The sequence below is a fragment of the Typopeltis vanoorti genome, chromosome 2 (genome assembly GCF_054136105.1).
Source record: "Typopeltis vanoorti isolate ZY-2024b chromosome 2, IOZ_Tvanoo_1.0, whole genome shotgun sequence".
Taxonomy (NCBI): Eukaryota; Metazoa; Arthropoda; class Arachnida; order Uropygi; family Thelyphonidae; genus Typopeltis; species Typopeltis vanoorti.
This window is the reverse complement of record NC_143550.1, coordinates 78,800,674-78,820,398: the sequence shown is the minus strand read 5'-3', so window position 1 is coordinate 78,820,398 and position 19,725 is coordinate 78,800,674. Positions and strand designations below refer to the sequence as shown.

The window sequence follows — 19,725 nt, the reverse complement described above, 5'->3', positions numbered from 1 at the left end:
CATGACTCCTTCCCGCTGTTCAACCAAGCAAAAGAAATCCCCAGTGTCAACCCTGTAAACACCTCTCAACAGTTTAAAAGTCTCAATCATATCACCCCTCCTTCTTCTATCCACCAAACTCTGCAGTCAACACTCCCTCAGCCAATTCTCATAACTAAAATCGTACAGTCCCGACACCATCTTTGTTATCCACCTTTGTACCCTTTCCACAGTTAATTTATCCCCTTCAAATCCTGGAGACCAGATCTGAGAACAGTAGTCTAAGTGTGGTCTGATCAGAGTGTTATACAACGGAATGATAACCATTTTATCTCTGCAAGTCAGTGTCCTACTCATTACTGCAGCAATCCTCTGCATTACCTTCACTACCTTTGTATTATGTCCCCTAAATTTCAGGTTTCTATCAATCATCAAACCCAGATCTCTTGTCTCTCCTACTTCCTCCAGTTTAACTCCTCCCATAGAGTTGCAGCGTCCCATCGATGTGTCCCAAACCTCAAGACCTTACATTTTGCTGCATTAAACTGACACCCCCATTCAATTGACCATCTATCTAGCTTATTCAAATCCTCTTGCAGGGCTACCACATCTGCACTATTACTAATAACCCTTCCCAGCTTCGCATCATCCGCAACCAACCGAATATCCCCTTGCAGTCCACGGACAATGTCATTGATATAAAAGTTAAACAATATAGGTCCCAGTACTGAGCCCTGTGGGACCTCCACTTGTAACCCTCTACTTCCTTGAAACTGCCCCACCACACACCTCTCTGATACCCATCAGACAGCCAATCCTGAATCCAGTTGACCAATCTGACATCCAGACCTATGTGCTGCAACTTAAATATCAGCTTATCATGTGGCACCCTGTCAATGGGGGGGGGGGTGGGGGGGGGGGGGGGTGGGGGGGGGGGGGGGTGGGGGGGGGGGGGGGTGGGGGGGGGGGGGGGTGGGGGGGGGGGGGGGTGGGGGGGGGGGGGGGTGGGGGGGGGGGGGGGTGGGGGGGGGGGGGGGTGGGGGGGGGGGGGGGTGGGGGGGGGGGGGGGTGGGGGGGGGGGGGGGTGGGGGGGGGGGGGGGTGGGGGGGGGGGGGGGTGGGGGGGGGGGGGGGTGGGGGGGGGGGGGGGTGGGGGGGGGGGGGGGTGGGGGGGGGGGGGGGTGGGGGGGGGGGGGGGTGGGGGGGGGGGGGGGTGGGGGGGGGGGGGGGTGGGGGGGGGGGGGGGTGGGGGGGGGGGGGGGTGGGGGGGGGGGGGGGTGGGGGGGGGGGGGGGTGGGGGGGGGGGGGGGTGGGGGGGGGGGGGGGTGGGGGGGGGGGGGGGTGGGGGGGGGGGGGGGTGGGGGGGGGGGGGGGTGGGGGGGGGGGGGGGTGGGGGGGAAACATGTAGAAGCAAACAGCTCATGGTTTTTTGGTATAAGGTCTTTATCAGGCCACATATGGAGTGCAGGTCTGGTCGGGAATCTTAGATATTCCAGAGAAGATTAACTATGTCAGTGTCAAGTAAAGCCTTTGGAATCTGAGATATGAAGATAGACTGAGGGAATGAAATTGGCTGAGCCCTGTGAATAGAAGGAGAAGGGGGTAGGGAGGGAATATGACTGACACAGTTGGCAAGAGATTGATATCAAATTAATTTCTCCTCCATCCCTGGAAGCTATATAAGGAGGGTGTAAGCAAGGGAGTGATGAGCAGTGGAGAGCTGGATGATGAATGGAATGCACTGACTGAATATGTGTGTGTGTGTGTGTGTGTGCATGCGCGCGCGCGCGTGTGCACATGCATGTGTGTGTGTGTGCATGTAGTAAATGCAGAAACTGTGCATGGGTTTAAGGCACAGTTTGATTATCTTTTTTTTTTGTGTGTGTGAGCATTTGATCTGTAATGAGTCAACTCCTTGGAGGCTGATGTCAATAATAATAATAATAATAATATTATTATTATTATTATTATTATTAATATATAAACTAAAAAAATCACCCAGTAACACACACTTACAAACATTATACAAAAACACAAGAAATCAACTAACAACAAAAATTCGTAGAGCAAAAAGATGCTACTACTACTTCCAAAAATTCATGGAATACAATGACAGCATGAAGCAAACATGGGCTACACTTAACGAATTAGTAACTTGAAAAAAGAAAACTTCAGCACAAGATTTTATTGCAAAAAGTTTCTGTCAAGATACATCAAGAGGAACTAGCATACTCATTCAACCATGCCATCACAAACAATATCACACAACTCAAAAAACACAATCTACCAACAATCAACAAAAAGCTACAAAGTCAACAACAATATGTATTTTCCACCTGTGACAAAACAGGAACTGAAAGAAGCAATTTTACAGCTAAAAACCAAAGACCACTCCAGGAACAGACAAAATAAGACTCACAGACCTTTTAACACACTTTGAACAAATAAATCCAATAGTTTTGAGACTCGTGAACATAATATTCGACACTGGCATTATTCCACAACAACTAAAAACTGCAATAATTACGCCAATTTACAAACTTGGTAAAAGAAACAATACTCAGAACTACAGACCAGTAGCTACCCTACCAGTCATTTCAAAAATTCTAGAAAAAATAACACACACCAGACTACAGAACTATTTACAGAAGTACAACATCATCTCACAAAACCAATACAGCAATCAGAAAACAAAAAGCACCATCGCTTTATTAGAAGACATCGGTAACGCAATAAACAAAGCTCTCAATAAAAACAAGTACACCATCATTATACTGCTTTACTTAGCAAAAGCATTTGATACACTTGATCATGACATACTACTTACCAAACTATACTCAATAGGTATAAGAGGAACACTGCATACCTGGTTCAGGAACTATCTCTCAAGCAGAACACAACTAACAAAAATAGGTACATGTCACAGCCAGGGTATACAAATAAAACACGGTGCCCCTCAAGGTGCCATATTATCACCCTCTCTATTCAACATATACATTAACGATGTTCATAACCTGGCCATAAGAAGTCAAATATTTCAGTACGCAGATGACACCACACTGCTAGCAATCCACACAGACATCAACATGGCTCTCTCCAAAGCACAAGACCTAAATGAAATCACAACATACTTCTAACAAAACGCAATTGTAATCAACGGCACCAAAAGAGAGATGTTAATAATACACAACCTGAGAATCATGCACCCTGCACCACTATCAATACACTGTCACACATACCGCTGCATTAACAACAAAAAAACCTGCCAATGTCCCAAAATCAAACCTGTAACACATGCAAAATACCCTGGTCTTTACATAGATTGCCACCTTGAATAGACAAAACATATAGATTACCTACACACTAAACTCTGCATCATCACAGCAAAACTCTTCCAAGTAAAAGACATTATTCCAATAACATAAAAAAAATTCCTATATCACGGTATCTGCGAATCCCTACTCAAATACAGTATAACAGTCTATGCAAACACATCAAACAGCCACCTAACAAAATTAGAAATATTACATAGGAAAATTGTGTCAACAGTGATTTGGACACTTTATACACAACAGCCAATATCCGACCAGCACATGGCGATACACAGAATCCTGAGCATTAAAAATCTGAAACACTACAAAATATTACTAAGGAATTACTTCAACATCACCTATTGAAATAACAGAGACACATATCGTATAACACGACCCACAACAACTTTCTACATCCCTACACCCTTCAACAACTCATACGGTTCTTTTGTGAGATTACATCAGATACCCACACTACTCAACAACCTACCAAGAAATTTAAAACACATGGACAACTACAGAGCATTAAAACACGAACTCTGGAAAATATACCAACAAAGTTAATATACCATTAACACTAATATACACATCACAAATCACCAGCATCCAATGCCTACATCCCATCCATAAACAGTAACAGCAACATAAATAGTGAAGGCTAATCCCACTCTCTTCATAAAAGCTAACTCAAGCTTCGAAGTAGGTGGGATTAATCTGCCTCATTCAACTACATGTAATCCTCATAATCAAAGACTGCAAATTATGTAACAAAACAAAATACTGAAAAAAAAATTGTGTATATGTAAATTGACTGTATAATAATAAGCCATGATATTGATATTGAAAAAAAAATTATGTACATTTACATTTAAAAAAAGTCATTGTACTCTACATTTTGTGCTGAACAGAAAATGTAATAGTATGCTTTATTATATATATATATATATATATATATATATATAAATACTCTGTATGATGATAAATAAAAAAAATACAGATTAAAAACAATTATTATTATTATTGTTATTATCAATAGACCATCATGGAGTCAAGAGACTAGTCATGGTGGACTATTGGTACTCTGACATGCACAGTTTATCATACTTTGACTTAAATGCATTACTGTCCCTGCATTCACCACACTCTCAGGCAATGCATTCCAATCACACCTATCACTTTCCATGAAAAAAATCTACTCCTCACCCCCCCCCCCCCTTGCTCATACCCATCTTATACAGCTTCCAGGGATAGCCTCTCAGTCTCCCTCTGTCTCTAGATATTCTATGAAAAATCTCATCCATGCAAATCTGGTAATTACCCTTTACCAACTTATATATCTTCCTTCTATCCACTAGGCTCTGTAGCTTCTCTCAATCTGTACTTACTGTGCATCCCATCATTGCTTCTCAAATTTTAAAACCTTACACTTTGCAACATTAAACTGACACCCCAACATGCTTGTCCATTCAGACAGTCTATTTAGGTCCTCTTGCAAAGCTACAACATCTGCTCTACTTCTCATAACTCTTCCTAACTTTGCATCATCATCTGAAAACAACTGTATATCACCATTTAAGTCTTTTCCAATGTCATTTACATGCAAATTAAACAACAATGGCCCCAAAACAGACCCCTGGGGCATACCACTAGTAACTTTCCTCTTCTGGAATATCACTCCACCAATACACAATGGATTGTGGCAATGATGACAATATCTAGTGCCTATGATTATCAGATATAGAATCCTCTTTACATGATCTACTTTGATTCTAGATTTCATTGCTTCATTTGCTACCTTTAGTTCTCTCCTAATTCTGATGCTTTTTTGATGATTTAATCTGAAAACTGATCATAAACTCTAATTACCAAAACAGTGAGATAATCTTTCTTGGAGGTTTCAACATCCATAGCTCTGATTGAATCCCCCATCTCAGACTTCACTCACTAAGCTGGAAGAGAAACCAGATAATCTTCATTATTCTCCCAAAATCTCCCAACATCCTAGATATTTTCTAACCCAGTTCTCCCTCCAAATACACTGCTGATGTTAGCTCTCTTCTTGGCAAGTCTGACCATAATTTTTCCATGTTTGGAAAGATTTTTAATGGGATTATATTGATCAAGTGCATATAATAAACAACTATGTTATACCAACTAGTTTCACCAACTAAGGCTGTTGGCATATTCAGGGTACATAACTGATGTAAGGCACTAAAAAGTAAAAAACTCTTACAAACTATAATCAACCGATTCCAATTATATTAAACAAAGAACAGAGCGTGTACAATACATGCATAGATCGTGCATGATATCACTTGTTATTTAGGAACGTTCTATAGTTGGCACTATAATTCAGTTCTGGCGAGTTGGAGGATCTGATAAGGGTCTTCCAGATCACGGGCAAGATTAGTCCTTGGTTCCTGTTAAGGTTTTTTATACAGCGGGCAACTGTTGTGGCTTCCTTTTTTTTTTTTTTCCATGTTTGTTTTTTCTACAGATCATCCTTCTTCTCAAAATCACTGCCCATATCCCATGGCACTACAACTGTACCAATTAAGATAATCTTCAGGATTTCTATTCTTTTTTCGATGGTCCAATTATCACCATCACTTTCCTGATACAAGCATCTGCTCTGATTTAATAACTGAAATTACTCTTGATAGAATGAGTGATTTTTGCAAGCCTTGGTTTTCCAAGAAATGCTGCAAAGCGGTCCAAGCTAAAAATGAGCATATGCACAATGGCTCAAGTTAAAATCTTCATTTTTCACCAAAGCGAGCCCTAGTGGCTGGACTGAATGAATCCAGTTTGTCTCCATGCTATGTAATGAGCAAGAAACGTATCATAACATTTTGAAAGATTTTGCTGAACAAAAAAAAAAAATCTTTATAATTAGATTTATTTATTTTTTTTTGGAAAACTGTAATCAATAAATATATTGTTTATTTCTTACTACTGTTTAATATCATATATTCCCAATACCTAATTATCCTAAATTAGGGATGTATCATTTAGAATATCATTAAAATGATTCCAACTGGGCCATGCAGTTGATTTGGCCAGGTCTGCTTCTCACTCAGCTTACACTGTAGTCCATAACAACTGAAAAATATTATTATTATTATTATTATTCAGGCCTCCATGGAGTCAAAAGACTCATCATGGGACGTCCTTCTTAAGAACAACATAAAGTCTGTCAAGACTCATCAAGGGGAGGTTCCCCCCCCCCCCCCAAGAAACACAAAGTATATCATACCACTCTTTAAACTCATTGACCGTTCTCGCTCCCACCACTCCATCAGGCAATGCATTCCACGGTTCAACCATCCTCCACGCAAAGAAACTACTCCTTACCCTCTTGCTCACAGTTTCCTTTCGTAACTTACAGGGATGGCCTCTTGTCATCACTCCTTCCCGCTGTTCAACCAAGCGAAAAAACTCCCCAGTGTCAACCCTGTAACCACCGCTCAACAGTTTAAAAGTCTCAATCATATCACCTCTCCTTCTTCTATCCACCAAACTCTGCAGTTCACATTCCCTCCGCCGATCCTCATAACTATCCTTGTACAGTCCTGAAACCATCTTTGTCATCCGTCTTTGTATCCTTTCAACAGTTAATTTATCCCCTTCAAATCCTGGGGACCAAATCTGAGAACAATAGTCCAAGTGTGGTCTGATCAGAGAGTTATACAATGGAATGATAACCCTCTTATCTCTGCAGGTCAGTGTCCTTCTCATATTTGCAGCAATCCTCTATGTTACCTTTACCACCTTTGCAATATGTCCCCTAAACTTAAGGTTTCTATCAATCATCAACCCCAGATCTCTTGTCTCACCTACTTCCTCCAGTATAACTCCTCCCATAGAGTATGCAGACATCCAATCGATGTTTCCCAAACCTCAAGACCTTACATTTTGCTGCATTAAACTGACACCCCTCATTCATTTGCCCATCTATCTAGCTTATTTAAATCCTCTTGCAGGGCTACCACATCTGCACTATTACTAATAATCCTTCCCAGCTTCGTATCATCTGCAAACAACTGAATATCCCCTTGCAATCCATTGGCAATGTCATTGAAATAAAGGTTAAACAATATAGGTCCTAGTACTGAGCCCTGTGAGACCCCACGTGTAACCCTCTGCCTCCTTGAAACTGCTCCACCATACACAACTCTCTGATACCTATCAGACAGCCAATCCTGAATCCAATTGACCAATCTGACATCCAGACCCATGTGCTGCAACTTAAATATCAGCTTATCATGTGGCACCCTGTCAAATGCCTTCACTAAGTCTAAGAAAATTGCAGTATATGACTTTCCCTCTTCTAATGTTCTTGTAACTTTATTATAAAAGGCTAGCATATTGCTAAAACAAGAGCGCCCTTTCACAAATCCATGTTGACTCTCACAGATAACATTACCCTCATCTGCCCAATGCTGTATACGGTCCCTTACTACTTTCTCCAAGATCTTAACAACTACTGATGACACACACACTGGCCTATAATTAGACACTTCCAGTCTGTTACCACCCTTATGCAATGGCACTATCTTACCTTCCTTTCATTCCCTGGGCACCTTTCCCACAGCCAGAATTTCATTGAAAAGCCAGGTTAAAGGCACTGTCAGTTCCCAAGCATATTCTCTCAAAACTCATGGTGAAATACCATCCAGTCCCAAAGCTTTACTGACATCCAGAGTACTCAGTATCTGAAACACACTCTCATCCTGTACCTCTAAACCTCGAACCTGCCCTATCCCTCTAGCATTAAAACTGACTCCTCCAGGATGAAATACTCCAATAAAGTGTTCATTGAACAATTCCACTATGTCCTCTGCATCAGTCACTCTGTTCCCATTTTTATCCCACAATATCATTCTTCCACAGTCATTTCTTCTCTTACTGGCCACATAGCTAAAAAATTCCATAGGATTTTCTTTGGATCTTAGGGCCAATCTCCTCTCATATTCCAGTTTCGCTTTGCTTACCACATTAGTCACTCCTCTGGCCTGTGTCTTATATTCTTCATGCATCTTCTCTTCACCTGTCTCCTTATATCTCTTCCATAGCCTCTTTTTTGCATGCAGTTGCTATTTAATATTGTTTGTCATCCACTTTACTCCAAATTGTGTCCTCTTCTTCACTCGTGGTATGCAACTTACCATTGCTGCTAACAAATATTCTTTCACAATTTCCCATACACTAATGATATCCCGGCCTTCCAATTCCTCCCTCCATGAAACTTCCCGAAGTTGATGTCTAAGACTATTATAATCACCTGCATTCCACATAATCACCTGCATTCCACATAAGTTCCCATCTCTTTGATACTCCTGCATGTCTATTCATTTTCCAAGTCAAAACCATATGGTCACTCTCTCCAACTGGTGGGAGAGATGTCAACTCAGTTATTATCAACTCTTCTGATGCTATAACCAAATCCAAAACTCTTCAACCTCTTGTTCCCTCTGTTACATGTTGCCTAAGACATTTGTCCCTGAAGAATTCTAGAAATTCCATTCCCCTATTGTTACATGCATCTTCCTCTCTCCAATTTATACTACTGTAGTTAAAATCTCCCATAACAATCATTCTTCTTGCACTTGCCAAACTCACTGTCTAAACATCTCCTGGTCCCCATCTTCTGTGCTCCTGGGTCTGTAGCCACACCCCACTAAATATCCTGTCTTGCCCACCTCTACCTCACACCATACGCTCTCAAAATCATTTGTCTCACTTCCTTCCAAAACCTCCACTCTTAGAGGACATAGCTTATCACTTATCATAAGCAGTACCCCACCACCATCCTTTCCCCTCCTATCCTGACGAAAAATGCTATACCCAGCGACTTCTATTCCTGTTGTTATATCCCCTTCTGTCAACCATGTCTCAGTGATCGCAATAATTTTTGGCCAGGCTGATGCTATCTGCGCCACCAATTCCTCTCCCTTATTCCGGATACTCTGGGCATTAGTATAAAGCATATAAATGCCATTGTTTCTATACCCAGCATTATCCCTTCTAGACTCCACTGGGCTCAGTGTTACCTGACATCGTCTCCCTTCTCCCAAGTATCCATTCTCACAAGAGGCCACCCCTGCTATCATCCTCCCTGGGACACACTGACTCGTTCAGAACAGCAATCTCTCCAGATGCCTATGTCCTTCCTCATTCAAATGTAAACGGTCTCTCGCATACAATTCCTCTCTTTCCTCAAACGCACTCCAAGCATCCACATATACCAGTCCTCTCTTGTCACACATTCTTGCTTTTATGCCATTCAATATCACCCGCTCTTCTGCTCAGCTCATCATTATCATACCTAGGCAACACACACACTATTTTTCCTCTCTCTGTTTTCTTCCGTACAGTCTCAAGCAAAAATCTTGCATTCCTTGCTGCCCGACTTACATTACCACTCAAATCATTCGTTCCTATCATTACAATCATCCACCCTTTCACCTCTCTTAATTACCATAGCCACCCTTTCTATTGTTCCTCCTGGCAAACACTCCTCATGCATCTTATCTTGAACACCACGGATCATTGAGTCACCATACATTATACCTCTTACCATTCCCTATCTCCTATTGTTTCCATTCTCTCCTCTTCTTTCATTCCCATAGGTCTCTCTCATTCCCTCTCCTATACTGCTATTCTCTCTTCTAGCATTCCCATACCACTTTCTCCTACTGTTTCCATTCTCTCGTCTTCTAGCACTCCCATACATTTCTCTCATTCCCTCTCTCCTACCGTTTCCATTCTCTCCTCCTCTAGCACTTCCATATCTCTCTCTCTCTCATTCCGTCTCTCCTACTGTTTCCATCCTCTCATCTCCTAGCATTCCCATACCTCTCTCTCATTCCCTCTCTTCTACTGTTTCCATTCTCTCCTCTTCTAGCACCCCCTTACCTCTCACTCATACTCCCTAAATTCTCTCTCTCTCTCTCCCCTACTCTGATTCACCTTGCATTTATCTCTTCCATTCTCCTAATCTTATCTTTCATACTTCTGCTCTCATTCACAAGACATTCCACCTCCTCTTTCAGCTCATCTATCTCCCTCTGCAGGTCAGTCACTCTTAATCTAAATTCACTCTCCCAAATAAAACCATCTCCTAAACTTTCACAGTCACTCACACCTTCCACACTATCAACTATTATTTTCTCATTCATATATATATATATTTTTTCATTCTCTCCTATCACACTACTTGTCTTCCTATATTCATTTCCCGTTCCTGGCGCAACAAGGTCGGATCGATATTTCTAATGCACTTATTTCCTCCAACTGCCTGCATTTTGCGCACATACGCTCTCCACTCTCTTTCACAAGCCACATATCCAATTCCCGAGAAGCATACATGCCGCAAGTACTGCATGCCACAAAGTCCCTTATGATATTACTTATAATAGAGTTCTTAAATGACGGAGGACTTGGCGATACGCCACTTGCGACTGCAGCTGAATCCACCATCATTCCTTACTGCCGAGTAGCGTAATCTTTAATAATTATTCAATTAATAAATTCCGTTAAATAAATAAGAAAAAAAAGTACAAACAATTACAAGCAAAAAAACATTTAAATACACTATATTATCAGCAACTTTAAAACAGACTTTGTAAGTGCCAGATGGAATAAGCATGCCTCCTGCTCAAATGATAGTGCAGTCTTCTAGTCTCTCACAAAGGCCATTGGACAATATTTCTGCCCAACTAATGTTTCCACTTCTCTTTCTTCCAGATCGAACAATGGTAACATCTCCTAAAGAAAAAGCAGATCTCTTGGCATCAAAGTCTTCTCTTCCAAATCTTGTTTAGATGATCAAGGCAAATCTCCACTTGTTATTCCACAAAGTATTTACAGTGTGCCTTTCAAATATTTCACAAATATGCAAATAGTCCAAGCAAATACTGAAACAGGTCAAACAAGAAGTATAAAACTTTATTGAATCAGATATTTCAGTCTGAATCTAACAGGCCATCTTCAGTGGAATGACAGGTTAGCAACAATGGATTTTTAAAGTTGGACAAACAAGGTGTTCTGTGGAAAAAAGAAAAAAAAAAAAAGACAGGAAGACAAATCTTTTATCATTTATAATAAGTCCGTGAAATCTGATTTGGCACAGCACAGAACTGATACTGACCATAGAATCTTCTGGTCTAAAACTCATCTACTTCACCTTTTTTTTTTTTTTGCTTAAGATTTGAGCATTTGTTCAAAAAGAGGTGCTAAAACTTTCTACTACATCACCCAAATAAAAACCATGATGACCATCTATCTATACCTAAACTTTGGAAGAGCCTTATTAATTATAAGTGGTAATTTTTTGGGTATTTTTTATTATAAGGTGCCTCCATGGAATCAAAAGACTCATCGCAGGAGACCCAACATTGACATACTAACCATTATTCACACAATACCTGTCATACTTTCCCTTAAACTCATTCACAGAGGAAGCATTCACAACCACCTCTGACAACGCATTCCACCCATTTACAACCCTCGAAGCAAAAAATCTAGTCCTAACACCCTTGTTAACTACACTCTTACACAGTCTCAAAGGATGACCCTTCGTTCTCTCCCTTCCTGCACTGGTCTTTAAAAAATTATCAGTATCAATCCTATAAAACCTTTTTAATAATTTATATGCTTCTATCATATCTCCTCTCCTATGTCTATCAACTAGTTTTTGAAGCCCACAGACCTTCAATCTATCCTCACAGGAGACATCCAACAGGCCTGCAACAATTTTCATAACCTGCCTCTGAATCCTCTCCACTATTTCCTCATCACCAAGAAATCCAGGTGATCAGATCTGTGCACAATAGTACAAATGAGGTCTTATTAATGCTTTATAAAGTGGGACAATCACTTCCTTATCCCTGCTTGTCAGTGTGTTCTTCGATAACCATGTAATTTGATGTGAAGTTTCGGCAACCCTTGCAATATGCCCTCCAAACTTAAGTTCTCTGTCCACAATAACTCCCAAGTTCCTAGCCTCATCAACTTCTTGCAGTTCAGTTCCATTAGTATAGTAAGAGTGGCTTGGAATATATGGATGCTTAGAGGGCATTTGAGGATAGAAAGGAACTGTATACAAGAAACCACTTGCATTTGAATGAGGAAGGATGTAGGCATCTGGAGAGATTGCTGTTTTCTGAACGAGTCAATGCAGGGAAACTGGAATTACCAGTGTGGATGGTAGCAGAGGTGGCCTCTTGTGGGAAAAGATGCTTGAAAGAAGGGGGGAATGCATCAGGTAACACTGAGTCCAGTGGAGTCTGGAGGGGATAATGATAGGTATGGAAACAGTGACATTTTTATTCTTTATACTAATGCCAGGAGTATCCAGAATGAATGAGATGAATTGGTGGCACTGATAGCATCGGCTTGTCTGAAGATTACTGGGATCTCTGAGACATGGTTGACAGATGATGATATAATAACAGGAATAGAAGTATCAGAGTACAGCATTTTTTGACAAGATAGGAAGGGAAAACACAGTGGTGGAGTACTGTACTGCTTATGATAAGTGATGACTTATGTCCTCTCAGAGCGGAGGCTTTGAAGGGCAGTGACGCTAATGGTTTTGAAAGCATATGGTGTGAGGTAGAGGTGGGCAAGACAGATATTTAGTGGGGTGTTGCTACGAGCCAGGGAGCATAGAGAGTTTTGGATTTGGTCATAGCATCAGAAGAGCTAATTATAACTGAGATGACCTCTTCCCCCAGTTGGAGAGAGAGAGAGAGAGAGTGAACATGTGGTTTTGACTTGGAAGATGAATAGACATGCAGAAGTATCAAAGAGAAGGGAATGTATGTGTAATTATAAGGTGGATAATTATAATAGTTTTAGATATCAACTTGGGGAAGTTCTATCGAGAGAGAAATTGGAAGGCCAGGATATCATTAGCACTTTGGAAATTGTGAAGGAATATTTGTTAGCAGCAACAGTAAGTTGCATTCCATGACTAAGAAGAGGGCACAATTTGATGTAAAGTGGATGACAAACAATATCAAACAAGAACTGCAGGTGAAAAAGAGGCTACTATGGAAGAGATATATAAGGAGAGGGGTGGACAGAAGATGCATGAATAATATAAGATTCAGGTCAGGAGAGTGACTAGTATGGTAAGGAAGGTGAAACTGGAATATGAGAAGAGATTGTCACTAAGATCCAAAGAAAATCCTATTGAAATGTTTAGTTATGTGGCCAGTAGGAGGAGAAATGATTGTGGAAGAATGACATTTTGGATAAAAATGGGTATAGAGTGACTGATGCAGAGGACATAGTGGAGTTGTTCAATAAACACTTTATTGGAGTATTTCATCCTGGAGAAGTAAGTTTTAATACTAGAGAGATTAGGGCAGGTTCGAGGTTTAGAGATGCAAGAGGAGAGTGTGTTCCAAATACTGAGTACCCTGGATATCGGTAAAGCTGTGGGACTGGATGGTATTTCACCATGGGTTTTGAGAGAATGTGCTAAGAACTGACAGCTGATAGACTTGGCTTTTCGATGGAGTATTGGAGTATTTCTTTATTGGAGTATTTCATCCTGGAGAAGTAAGTTTTAATACTAGAGAGATTAGGGCAGGTTCGAGGTTTAGAGATGCAAGAGGAGAGTGTGTTCCAAATACTGAGTACCCTGGATATCGGCAAAGCTGTGGGACTGGATGGTATTTCACCATGGGTTTTGAGAGAATGTGCTAAGAACTGACAGCTGATAGACTTGGCTTTTCGATGAAAGTCTTGCTACGGGAAAGGTTTCCTCCATTCCCATAGCAAGAGGAGGTGGAATGTCTTGGAAATGAGTTGAGAAGCATAAGAAGAAGAATGAGTTAAGACGTAATAAGGACAGTAGCAGACTGGAAAGTGTCAAATTATACACCAGTTTGTGTTTCATCAGTAGTTGTTAAGATCTTGGAGAAAATATACAGCGTTAGGCAGATGAGGGTAATGTTATCTGTGTGAGTCAATATGGATTTGTTAAGGGGTGCTCTTGCTTTAGTAATATGATTGCCTTTTATAATAATGTGACAAGAGCAGTTAATGAGGGAAAGACATATTCTGCCAATTTTTGGATTTTGCAAAGGCATTTGACAGGGTCCCACATGATAAGCTGATATTTAAGTTCCAGCAGATGGGTTTAGATGTCAGGTTAGTCAACTGGATTCAGAATTGGCTGTCTGATAGGTATCAGAGAGTTGTGAACGGTGGGACAATATCAAGGAGGCAGAAGGTTACAAGGGATCCACAGGGCTCAGTACTGGGACCTGTATTGTTTAACCTTTATATCAATGACATAGTCAGTGGATTGCAGGGGGATATTCAGTTGTTTGCAGATGATATGAAGCTAGAAAGGGTTAGTAGTAATAGTGCAGATCCTGCAGCCCTGCAAGAGGATTTGAATAAACTGGATAGATATATGAATGGGAATATCAGTTTAATGCAGCAAAATATGAAGTCTTGAAATCTGTGATACATCAATGGGAGGCTGCATACTTGATTGGAAGAGCTGTACTAGAGGAAGTAGGGGAGACAAGAGAATCTCGGGGTGATGATTGATAGAAAACTGAAATTCAGGGAACATATTGCAAAGGTGGTGAAAGTAACCCAGAGAATTGCTGTAATGAAGAGTTGTCATTCCATTGTATAAAGCCCTGATCAGACCACACTTGGACTATTGTTCTGAAATTTGGTCCCCAGGATTTGAATGGGATAAATTAATGTGGAAATGGTACAGAGGTGGATAACAAAGATGGTTTCAGGACTGTACAATGTTAGTTATGAGGATCGGCTGAGGGAATATGGACTGCAGAGTTTGGTAGATAAAAGGAGAGTTGATATGATTGAGACTTTTAAACTGTTGAGAGGTAGTTACAGTGTTGACACTGGGGAGTTCTTTTGTTTGGTGGAACAGGAGGAAGGAGCCATCTCTGGAAGTTATAAAAGGAAGCTGTGAACAAGAGGATGGGGAGTGGTTTCTTTTCATGGAGGGTAGTGGAATACTTTGGAATACTTTGCCTGATAGAGTGATGAGAGTATGAATGGTCAATGAGTTCAGGAGTGGTATGATTGAGTTTGTGTTTGCTAGGAAGGACCTCCCATGATGAGTCTTTTGACTGCATGGAGGCCTGAATAATAATAATAATAATAATAATAATAATAATAAATATCTTTATGAATAGATCACTGGTGTACAGAAGCTGTTGACTTCACATCGATTGCTTCAATTTCCCATAATGCACAGTACACTCCCTTTTGGACATGTTTGCTATGCATTATAGGAAGGGTGACTACCCCGACTAATTTTGACTATTATTGAAGTGAAAAAGTAAAAGTGTAGTCATCATAAGCCTAGAGCAGTATATTCTCATGATAATATTATGAGAAAGAAAAGATGGGTGGATAATAGGATAGATATAAAAAAAAGTCCTAAGGGTTTTTATATCATCATGTAGCCAAAGGATATCCTTTTCTAAATTAAGCACCATGAGTTTGACCTTCTTTGCCTAGGACTACTCTTCAGTCATTTCTGAAGTTGACCATAAGACTAAAAGCAACGAAGAGAATGGAACTATGCAAAGAAACCCTCATAATAAGAGCGCACATAATTTTATCTCCACCTAGCAGATACTTCATAACATGGTTGGTCTACAACACTTAGAAAAAATTTGACATTGTAACAATGCTTCTTTCTAAATATAAATATCACACCTTTACAATATTGTAATGCATCTTTACATCACATTGGTGGTTTTTAAAGCCATAATTTTAACTAACTTCCCATTAATTATAAAAAACAAAATATTCTCTTTCCATTAGCAGATGGAAAAAAAAAAAAAAAAAAAAAAAAAAAAGAACCTGTTCTGTTGTAAGTAATGGAATGCACAACACATTACATAATCTCATCCAAATATGTAGGACAAGAGGGCAGGTATAGAATGCATGTTTGTTCCAATCTGTAACAAATGTCACAGATTGGATCTCTGATAATAAAGCACGATTGGCATTTACTGGAAGGTGACATTATTATTATTATTGTTGTTATTATTATTATCATCATTATTCAACCTCTATGGAGTCAGAAACTCGTCATGGGAGGTACACACTATTGCACACAATGCTCATCATCCAACCATGCCTTAAACAACTAATTCAATGTGTCTACACCCATTCTGTGCGCGCGCGCACAGAATGAGTGTGTGTGTGTGTGCTAATTGAATTAGCACACACACACACACACACACACACACACACACACACACACACACACACACACACACACACACACACACACACACACACAGGCCATGTATTCCACTCATCAACCACTCTACATGAAAAGAACATGCAGTTCTCCAAGCAAGATCACTCCTGTTAGGGTACTCTTGGAACTTCAGTAAATTATTAAACAGAGTGTCACTGGTGGTACCCAAATGTGCAAGTTCCTTATACCAAGTTTTGCTGTTATTGATGAAAAAAATGTCAGTGCCGGAATGCTGTTGAAGGTTTAGAGCTAAGCAGAGAATGCTGTAGTATTCAGGAACAATCTCTGCCCTTGGGCCACTGTAATCATATGTTCCGAATAGTGAAAGATGAAAATCCAGGTAGTACCAGAGAAGGTCTGCACATGTGTGATAGGTCTATAATATTTTATAGATTTAGACCATATTGTTCAAATAGCAGAATTTTAATACTGGAAGCCTTACATCTTCATACTTCTCTGATAGTTAAAGAAATTCTTTTTTAACTTGGGAAATAGGTTTGAGGCTACGATTGGTCTATGAATTTAACACTTTTGTAACATTGGTGATTTTTATCTGTTTTATTGTGTTTTCCCCCTTAGAAAATTAAAGTTCATATATATTATAAAGTTCATATATAAAATTAGTGGTTCATAGTATAATATTAGTATACATTTTAGTGTTTTATAGTACATTAGTGTACACTGTAGTGCTTTTAGTGTATTTAGTGTTTTATAACATATTTTTGTTACGATATTGCAATATTAAGTATAGTTTAAAATGGCATCAAAATGCATAAGACTTCGCTGCTCTTCTAAGAGCAGTGAAGTCAAGAATAAGAACACTTGCCCCAAAGTATACAAAAGAACATGCAGGTAGCTTATTATATCTGTACATGAATGCTAGGAGTATCAGAAACAAGGGGATAGAGTTTGTTGCCTTGGTCAATATGTTGAGCCCTGAGATTGTAGGCACTAGTGAGACCTGGCTATCAGAATCAGACACACTAACTGGTATCGAGTGTAAACAGAGAAGTATTTTTAGGAATGACAGACAGGATAGGAGAGAAGTGGGTGTGATGCTAATGATATCAGATGACTTGAATCCAGTTAATGTTGAGACTTATGATTGTAATACTAGTAACAGTTTTTCATGTGGCAGTGAGTTTGAAATTATCTGGTGTGAGGTGGAATTTAACAAGATCGAATAGATAGTGGGGTGCTATTACAGACCTGGTGGATTGCTTGCTAGTGATGAAGAAATGCATCACCAAATAAAGACGATGGGTGCAAAAAGAGCAATCACAATGGGGGACTTTAATTATCAAAACACTGATTGGGTAGCAGTGAAATCTCATGGGGAGAATGAAACTGAATTTACTAAGCTGTTGCAAGACAACTTCCTCAAGCAGAAAGTGACAGAATGAACTTGTGGTCAAAGAGAGTGTTTCAGTTAAATATGTAAATATTCCATCCGGTTGGTGACAGTGATATCATGCAGTACTCACTGAGAAATGGCTAAGTTTATGAAGTGCATGAGAAGCATTTAAAAAGAATATCAGAATATGTCCCAAGAGTTCGAAAAATAAATATGACAGGAGTCAAATGGATGTGTAATCTTATTAAGCAGTAGATTCGTAAGAAAAGGATGATGTGGAAGGAATACCGTGGTGCATAAGGATGATGTCTGTTATGAAAATTATAAACAGCAGGCCAAAAGCGTCACAACTGCTGAATGGAAAGCTAAGTATGATATGAAAAAAAACTGGCTCTGCAAGCTAAAGATAACTTCAAAGAATTCTATTGATATGCTGTAAGTAAAAGAAAGAATGAATATAAAAGAATAGCTCTACTGAATGCAGATGGTGTAAAGGTGACATATGCAGAAGAGGTTGTTCAAATAATGAGTACCCATTTTGCTAATAGCTATCAACTTGGTGTATACAACATTGAATTCAATGCTACCCCTTCACTGAATGAAGAAACGCAGGTGTATGAGGAGGTGGGGGAGGTACTAGAGCTGTTGCACAAATTGAATATGAATTTAGCAATACGGATTGATGGGATTTCAGCATGGCTGCTAAAAGAGTGTTCAGATGAACTGGCTGTTCCTTTAACTAGACTATATAATTTGAGTCTCAGAATAGGGAAGATTCCACAGGAGTGGAAAGAATGTATGGTAATATCAGTGCACAAGTGTGGTGCAAAGGCTGATGTATCCAACTATCGACCAATCAGTATCTCAGGATTCACATTCAGAAATAGGTTGAAAGAGAATGTATACTTTGTAATGAACAATGGGTTTACTAAGGGAAAATCATATTTTAGCAACTTTTTCACATTATAATAATGTTACCATTCAGCTAGACAAGGGGAATGGATGCACCACGACTCTTGGATTTGGTTAAGGCCTTTGACAGAATATAGCATGGACGACTGTTGCATAAATTGAATTATATGGTTTGGATTATAAAATATTAGCATGGATAGCTGACTGACAGATATCAAAAAGTGGTATATGGGGAATGTGAGTCTGCAAGATTTAAGGTAACCAGTAGTGAATCACAGGGATCAGTGTTGGGCCTCTATTATTCAGTCTGTATATTAATGACATTGGGAAGGATTTGAAAGGTGATATACAGCTATTTGTTGATGGTGCAAAGATAGGTAGAGTAATCAAGAATGCAGCTGATACAGTACTTGCAGAATGATTTGAATGGGCTGGAAAATGGCTGTCAGTTTAATATTAGTAAATTGAAAGTCATACTCTTCAGTTATCAGATTAGATATCTAATCTCACATTATATCAGTGGGATTATGTTAGAAGGAACTGATCTGGCTAGAGATCTTGAAGTTTTAGGAGATAGGAAGTTGAAATTCAAGGGCCATATAGCAAAGATTGCAAATACAACTGAGAAGATAATTGCAATGCTGAAATGAACTTTGACATGTAAAGATAAGGATGTCATTTTGTCTCTATACAAGGTCTCGAGAATACCTCACTTGGACTATTGTGTGCAGGTCTGGTCTCCTTGTTTGATGGATAAAGAACTATATATCCTCTGTCCAAAAAGAAACGCAACTTTTCGAAAATAGAAGAAACTAGTGGCGCCACCTGTTGTATCTTTTTGTTGTTGAAAGCAGCAACCTTCATTAGTGTTTTATCAACTATTTATGACAT

At 39.8% G+C, this 19,725-nt stretch overlaps 1 protein-coding gene across 2 annotated transcripts in view; it reads right to left on the bottom strand.

Moving 5' to 3' along the window:
• Positions 1–19,725, bottom strand: part of LOC150109203 (coadhesin-like) — a 252,093-nt gene that overhangs the window by 57,050 nt on the left and 175,318 nt on the right. The gene's annotated exons all lie outside the window — the stretch shown is intronic.